At 31.8% G+C, this 8,916-nt stretch overlaps 1 non-coding gene across 1 annotated transcript; it reads left to right on the forward strand.

Annotated features, from left to right (window-relative positions):
- Nucleotides 1–2,161: 2,161 nt before the first annotated feature.
- On the forward strand, nt 2,162–2,243 carry TRNAS-UGA (transfer RNA serine (anticodon UGA)). Its single transcript has one exon. It is a non-coding gene; the product is annotated as a tRNA-Ser (tRNA).
- The last annotated feature ends 6,673 nt before the right edge of the window (nt 2,244–8,916 follow it).

An 8,916-nucleotide genomic window follows, 5' to 3' on the forward strand; every position in this document is an offset into this window, starting at 1 on the left:
CTTGGTAACGGCGACCTCATGTCCGCAGAAGCGGCTAGAGAGCGCTCCGCTGCGCCGTGACAGACAGCGCGGGCCGGCTGGCTCTATTTGTTTTATGCCTTTGCCTCGCTCCCTGCTTTGATATTTGTTTCTCATATTTTAATCACTCCGCTCTCTACTTTCTGGACGGTTCCTTCCTCGCTTGACCTTAATTCGCGTTTTCGTTTAATCTTGAGATGGTTGAAAACCTCTATGACATACATACATACGAATATTATTTATTTGTTCATATTATTATGTACTTCGGAGCATAATGTGATCACGCATTTAAACAGAGCCTAATTAGATATAATCTAAAAGTGAATTGATATCCTTCAAATTCATATTACGCTACGAGAGAGCTCATCTTGATCTAAAAACAACCAACAACCAACTCAACCAATTTTTTTATTTATTCCCAAGCTATATTTTATCACCTAAAATACATAATATTGCAATAGTATTTTTTGGTAAATTTTTTAAAATTTCTTTGGAAAGTGATAATCGAAATAACGTGTTTCTTGGTACAGATAACTTGTATTGTGAAAAATAATACTAGAAATTTGGTTGCAATTTGAAAACCTGTATATAATATACGAGCATAAGGACAATATGTCATTGTCAGAGGCGCATCGAACAGGGGAATCCATTGCCAGAGCGCTCTATATTTACGTTCGTAAAGAGAGCGTTCACAATACTTCTCGCCTTGTAATTGGCTGACGGTTTTTATTGGTTGAATATTGTTTTTATTGTTTTAGGAATTGGTGTAAATATGGATTTGGCCTGTTACATGATGCACCGCACGCGCATCACACTAATACTGACGACCCCGGCGTCGCTCGCGTCCAGGAGAGGACGGTCAGGGTGAGAGCATAGAACGTAGTACTCGCTTTGCAACACTTACACTATACTTCAGTCATAACACTATACTCGGGTATAGTCCGTTTTCATTGTAACTGGAGTACTATCGACCAGCGTATAATTTTTAGCTCAAGAACCTTCTGCTTCACGAGCTGAAAATGCTCAATTTCGATGAAGCTGCACAAAGCCTAAGCCGGCTAGCATAGCTCCGTGAACACTAATCTATAAGTATGAATAAGTTGGAATTTGCAAATGTTTAAGATAACACACAAAAAGTTTTCGCTTAAAACAGGATTCGAACCTGCGCGGGTAGAACTCAATGGACTTCATGTCCAACTCCTTAACCATTCGGGTACTTTATATATATGAAATTTCTTGAAATTATCTATAATTTTACTTCTATAATTGAATACTAAAAGAGAAAGTACGCGCACGTTACATTGAATACTCATATTCTGATTCACCAAAACGCAGTCTGCGCTGGCGCCATTCGTCACGCAATTGTTAATTATATTAACCTCCGATATAACTAAAAATAACTAAAATGGTTATTCTTTTACATCCATTGTACCTTGAAGTGAAAAATAATACAAATAAATCGAAAATCCATCTAGCCTTTATTATAAGGGGAAAGGTTTTTTAGAAAGTAGTAAAAACGACACCTTCCTTTTCCAATACAAACCATTACGTAAATATAAAAATCTGTACCTTTGTTTGGCACAAAGAAATACAGTGAAAATATAATCACTTAAATAAATAAAGTGTTGGCTGTGAAATGTGTTTTTACTCATTGTTTTTCGACTGCGACGGGTCAATAAAATGACGGTTTGACGTCTGCCGTGGCACCTATATATATATATATATATGTCTCGGTTGTCAGTCAACCCTCTTATAGTTCTAGATGGAAGAGTTACTGGAGTTTCTTCTGTTTTCTTCTTCCAGCATTTCTTCCATTTCTTCCAGCGCTGACGCTTTCTAAAGTGGTACTAATGTTAGTCAGACAATACCAACCAACAAAGTTGAAGTTCGGCCCTTTCCTAACGCCAATCGGGTATGATTGATGATCCCAAGATGATGAGCTCAACCATCTCTTGCGGTAGATTTTTCTATAAACGTCATCTTAGAAGGCGTACTTAATTTACCGAATAATCCGACAAAATTTCTAATATATATAAATATATATGAGATTTTATATCTAAAAATTTAAAATCAAAATCTATGAACCTTTGTATTATATATGGTTATATTATATATGTACATATAATTCACACTACCATATGTAGCTGAGGTGTCCGAGTGGTTAAGGAGTTGGACTTGAAATCCAATGGGTTCTACCCGCGCAGGTTCGAATCCTGTCCTCAGCGAAAACTTTTTGTGTGTTATCCTAAACATTTGCCAAGTTCATATTAATAAAGATTAAATTCTATACGTACTTTATCTTTGCATTATACTAATAAAGTAAACAGTAATAGCTATCAATAAAACATACTTTTACTGTTTACTAAAAAATAAAAACTTATTAGCGAATTTGTTATAATATTTATATTCCTAAGCGGAAAAAAATATTTGATTTATATATATAACAAATGCACAGTTCAGATAAAACTTTTTTAAACTGATGATTTAATCAATATAAATGTTGTTTTTATTAATTATTGTATAAACATTATAAGTATTTTATTTTTGTGAGGTTATGTTAATGTAATGTTCTGTAATTGTCAATTATGAAAACCATATATAATATACCGAATATATTAGGGTCAATGGCATTTTGATTCATAGTTTAATATTTCTTGAGTACATCTTTTCGTTGCATCATTTCTAGGAATATGTTTTCGGTTAGGAGGACTCGACTTCTTCTTGGAAACGCTGCGATAGTCAGGGAAAGCATTTGCACACGGACAGACAGAGTTTAAGGAAAAATTATACTTTCAATAATTTATATCGACATAACTGGAAACAGTTCTGGGAAGCGCGTGCCTTATTGTGTTCCTCGAAGCGGCCAATGAATGCGGCTGAAGGTCGTCCGACGTTGATTGCGTAGCGTTTTGAAGAAATATAAATGAATCCTTCATTTTCATTCAGTCGTCTTTCCGTTTCTCCGTATTTGATGTTTCATCATCCTAAATTTGCTTGGAGATCGTACCGATTTATTATATCATAATTAATTTTTCTTGTAAAAGAATATATCAATAATTTTTGTTAAGATTTTACTTGCCATTTTGAAAGTTGAAAACGCCTGCAGAAATAAATTAGCAAACATTTAAAATATTGACTATACTATTTTAATGGAACAGGAATATTTATGTAAAAGGAATGTAGAGATCCGTAAACGAATAAGCAAGAAAGAAGAGGAAATTTTCGAGAAAAACGCTAAAATACCCATTTTTCTTATTCTATATAAACTATATAATGAGAAATACGTATTATTATTTATTTCTTTTCGACTGCGATTGGCAAAGTCGGTCTAGGCAGCTAGTAAAAAATATAAATTCAATGTACTGTTACGGGGTTTAAAGTTTAATATTAATTTAATCAAAATAATAAATTGAGAAAAATGTTTTGGCAAACACAAATAGTTCTTTTTATATAAATATCGATAACACATAAGGAATGTTTATTTGAAAAAAAAAAGGGAATCGAGCTACATTAAACTCTATAAATATATAACAGCAAAATAATATATTGTGTGTGTAAAAACAAAACTATGGTGCGTAATGTATATAAAAATTAATCTCCATTTCTCTTGGTCACGACGTAACTTAACCCTTAGTAGCCTGATTTACGAAAGTGATTTTTTTTAATATTACTGTGTTTTGCTTGAAGGTCTAGATCAGTGATTCTCAACCCATGTGCCGCGGCACTTTTGTGTGCCGCGAGATTTTAAAAATGTGCCGCGAAAAATTTAAAATATATATAACACATATACAAAAAAAAATATTCAACGTAAATATTTATATATTGAACCAGCTAATTATATTTAATTTACAAAACGCTTTTCTTAATCCCTAATTATGATAAAGTCATGTTTATGTATTAAAAATTGTCTCAAGTCTACCACACTTGCCTTTTTCCAAATGAGCATGTTGTTTGTGTGATATTTTAAATTTACATGATTTTCCATTGTAATACTAATCTACCCTTTGTAAAATTAGAAAAGTATTTGATTCGTATCCTTATTAATTTGTTGGCATGTAGTTTCGATAAAAAAATAGAAGGTATATTGACTTTGCAATGCACGTATTCTTTGATTTACAATATCTAAGACTTTTCAGATTTTATTCCATTCGATGAATATTTCTGTAATTAAAAAAGTTTGCTGTTTATATCTAAAAAAATCCCGAGGTTTGCTGCTAAATTGTTTCACGAATACAATGGCAGCAATTATTTAAATAAAATTCGATTTTATGCATTAAAAATTGTATTTGTGTGAAAGTTATATAACTTCATAAGGGTTATATTTTTCATTTTCATAAATTACAAATGGTTACAGAATTTGTATATTTATAAATTTAAATTTATATATTCTTCGATTTTTTTGACAGTATTTTTTTTGTTTTTTTCAGACCCCTTAAAAATGGACAAATGGATAAAGAAAAAAAAGAATAATGATGATGATGATGCAAGTAACAATAATGATGACATATACGACCAAAGTAATGAGTGTTCCTCTGTTTTAAGTGAAAATAGTTCTATTTTAAAAAAGTATATAATTCCTAGAAAATATAACGACAATTTTTTAAGATTTGGATTCACCTCATCGTTAGAAAATAACATAGTAGTCCCAGAATGTATTATATGCAATTTAAAATTATCAAATAGTGCTATGGTTCCTAGCAAACTTCTTCGTCACTTGGTTACCAATCATCCCTCTTTATCAACCAAAGATAAGAACTATTTTAAAACGTATCTTTCAACAAAAGTAAAACAAGGAAAAAATTTTAAAAAACAATTTTGTGTGTCCGAAAAAGCTCAGTTTGCTTCTTATGAAATCGCGGAATTGATCGCAGTAAAATTGAAGCCCCATAATTTAGCAGAAGAAATTATATTACCTGCTTGCCGTAAAATAGTCAAAACGATGATTGGTGAATCAGCCGATGTTGAAATTTCCAAAATACCCCTTTCTAATGACACTATACATCGCAGGATAAAAGATCTATCAGAAAATATCGAGCAGAATACTACAAAAAATCTTCAAAATTCCTTTTTTGCAATACAAATAGATGAAACCACCGACATCACAGGAAATTCTCAGTTAATTGCATTTGTTAGATTTATCTATGAAGATGATATTATAAATCAATTTTTATGTTGTCGGGAGCTGTCAAATTTTACAACCGGGAAAAATATTTTTGAAGTAATTAATTCATATCTAGAAAAAACAAATGTCTCTTGGAATTTTTGTATTGGAATTTGCACAGATGGTGCACCCTCAATGACCGGGCATATTAAAGGATTTGTATCTTATGTAAAAGAATTGAATCAAAATATAATAGTTACACATTGTTTTTTGCATAGAGAAGCTCTTATAACAAAGTTCCTGTCACCAGATTTAAAGATAGTTTTGGAGCAATGTGTTAAAATGGTAAATTACATAAAATCAAGACCATTGAAAAACAGATTATTCAAGGAACTATGTAAAGCAATGGAGTCCAAGTATGAATCTTTGCTACTCCATACTGAAGTAAGATGGCTATCCAGAGGAAAAGTCTTATCTCGGGTTTTAAAATTAAAAAAGGAAATGAAAGCTTTTTTTGAACAAAATAATAATATTGAATTTGTTGAAATATTAGAAGATTTAACATGGACAACGAAACTTGCTTATTTGTCAGATATTTTTGTCATTTTTAACAGTATTAATTCAAGTATGCAAGGTTCAAATGAAAATATTTTAAATTCAACTGATAAGTTGGTGGGGTTAAAAAGACAAATTTCTTTATGGAAAAAGAAAGCCCAAGAAGGTAATTTAGAAAAGTTCGAATCAGTTCCTAAAGACGGGTATAAAATTATTAAACAAATTGTTCTTGATCATTTGACAACATTAGAGGAGAGAATTGTTTATTATTTCCCGGAATTGGATATTAATAAGTTTGATTGGGTTCGTAACCCATTTCTAATTACGGACACTGCTGTATTTGAGTTAACTTTAAATGAAGAAGAAGAGCTTATTTTGCTTTCAACTAATCGAGATTTAATTTTAAAACATTCTGAAGAATCACTTAATACATTTTGGATAAAAATCAGATGCATCTATCCACTTTTATCTAGAAAAGCTTTAAATATTCTATTACAATTTTCCACATCTTATTTGTGCGAATTCGGATTTTCAGCATTAGCCAATATTAAAACTAAAAAAAGATCAAGGTTGTTAAATGTAGAAGACGATATGAGAGTAGCATTGTCATTTTTACGACCAAATATAAATGAAATTATCGAAAAACATCAAGCTCAAATTTCTCATTAAAGTAGTTTAGTTAATTAGCTTTTAATTTTATATCGTTAAGAAAACTGGCCATTTTGTTGTATTTTTAGATTATTTACATATAATACAATTTTTATGGTTCTTTTTATTCAGTTTGTCATGCCAACAAAAAAACTTCTGTTGGTTTTTTTTTTCTTTATGTGCCGCCAGATTTCAGAATAGTTAAAAATGTGCCGCAGGTGAAAAAAGGTTGAGAACCACTGGTCTAGATGAAGGGAAAAATAGATTTTTTTTTTAATTTCGTTGGAAAGAATATTATACAACAGTAAAATACGTACATCCAACCTTTAAAAAAACTAATAGTAAAGTGAACATTCGGTTTAAAAGATTGGTATCAAAATTGAAACTCTAGGTTATTAAGGACGACATTACTTTCTTTAAAATTGTAAACTAGCTGTGCCCGCGACAATAGTTACTTGCCAGTATAAGTCCTATGAAAATCGGTGACATTTAAGAGTTTATCTGGAACAAATAGACAAAAAAACAGACAATTTTTTTTTTGAATGAAATTTTGTTACATATACGGTTTAATACGATTCTAATATTAGAAACAGACACTCTAATTTTATTTATTTGTATAAATTTCTTAATACTACTCAGAAAGATTGTTTTAACAAAAAAAAAATAATTATAAAAATTGCGCAGAAACTTCAATATATATGGACCATTTAAACTGCTCATTTGACAGTTTGCTATAAACTTTGCGAGTTTGACATTATGGCGAATAGCCACATACTCAAGTAAATATTGTTTAATATTGATAGCAGCAACATTTAGTTAAGTTAGGAACGGTGTGTGACCACCGAAAGGAGAAAGAAATGATAGATGGTCATGCAACAATGTGGAACATATAAAACTGTAAAACATAAACAAGTAATAAATGCACACAGTAAGAATTTTATTTTTAAACGGTTTTATTTAGTTTGGCCCGTACGGAATTTGTTTATTTGGGTCAAAATTAGAAATTGAATGAAATGAAAATAAATTGATACAAAATGGCGGATTACATATTTTTCCTTAACCCCCTCAATATGGGTATCAAATGAAAGGGCTACACTAGTAAAACACGATGATTATGTCAAAATTTAAAATTCAAGATGGACGCCGTTCCAATATGGCGGACTAGGTACATATTTTTCCACAACCACCACAATATGGGTATCAAAAAACCGTTTAATTTAAAAGTTTTTTAAATGTATTAATATTTGTCCAAGAGTGACGCTCACAACAGTTTGCTATAAACTTTGCGAGTTTGACAGTTCACGCGCTGCAGATTATATAGTAATTCAACAGCTCCTCGAGTTAGTATCTGTAAATTCCAAATTTTATTTATTTCACTTTTGATACTACACATATAAAGAGGCTTCTACTGGCGGTCGAATTCAAATTGGCGTTCGATATTTGAATTCGAACACAGAATGATTTGACATAAAAGTATTGCGCCCTAGTGGCCAGTAATATGGAGCGTGGACGTAACCATTATCTTCTTTTAATTGAAATGTGACAGACCGTTATCTTCTAGCAGTAAAAATGCTGCAGGAACTGCTTGTATTTATAAATCTGAAGTGTATGAAATTTTACCAATAATTAGATATTGAAATCGACCCGTTTTCAAAATTTTGCTTTGTTTTAAAGGGAGTAGGAATAAGATTTCTCTATCTCCTACCCAGTCATACTCATCTTCCGTCGTTTTTTGCGACGATCTATATACATTTCGTGGTAGAAAATATCATGTAACATTTAGTAACACTATATTTATAGTGCTTGCCTAACAGGTAGAATAACAGATGAAAAATTGAATCATGATAAAAAGAAAATGTCTATTAATTACAAATAATAACTGGATATTTCAGTAGAAGTTCAGTTTATTTATAATATATAAGTGTTTCATACTTCCTCTCCTAAGGAGCATGGAGTAGCGACGGCTGAGAAATTTGGGGCGGCCCCGCGGCCGAGAGGGCTGTTTCGTTTTGAAAGCGCCTCGTCTTCGCGCTGTTGACCTCTCGCAATAAACGAAGGCTTTAAGATTCTTCAATTTCCCTCCGCTTCTCAGCAGTATAGAGTACGCCATCAAAGTCCACCGTATATCACACTTTATTTAAAGGCTATACGGATTGTTTTTGAATGGTATGTCAGGCAGCGTATTAAGGGAAGTGGGTTAGACAAGTCGTTTTATAGTTTCACGGGAAATGTAAGGCTTTTGTTGGATGTTTTGGCTGAAATAGGACGCGCGAGAGGGCGAAGGGAAACTGTTTACATCTTCGTGTATGTACTCCTGCAGGCAGCCTCACATAGAATGTAAAGAAAATGTACTTTCTTTACGATTTACTATAACATAGTTTGTAGAGTACACGTTAACTATGGTTGTTCGGAAAAAATTGCCACGTGTGATAAGACCGGCCACTGTATTAATATGCATCTAAGTTAATATTTTCTAGCGTGTACAATACAGAGTATTAAATAATTAAAGTATGTATTTTTAAACGTCTTAAAAAAAGAGAAAGTTGATTTTTATACACTTTTAAAAGCAATCAATGGAGAGATCTGGCACCCCT

This window comes from Battus philenor, unplaced genomic scaffold, assembly GCF_028537555.1.
Source record: "Battus philenor isolate CCGP_79_NKW_IND1 unplaced genomic scaffold, ilBatPhil1.0.hap1 SCAF_6, whole genome shotgun sequence".
NCBI classification, from domain to species: Eukaryota; Metazoa; Arthropoda; class Insecta; order Lepidoptera; family Papilionidae; genus Battus; species Battus philenor.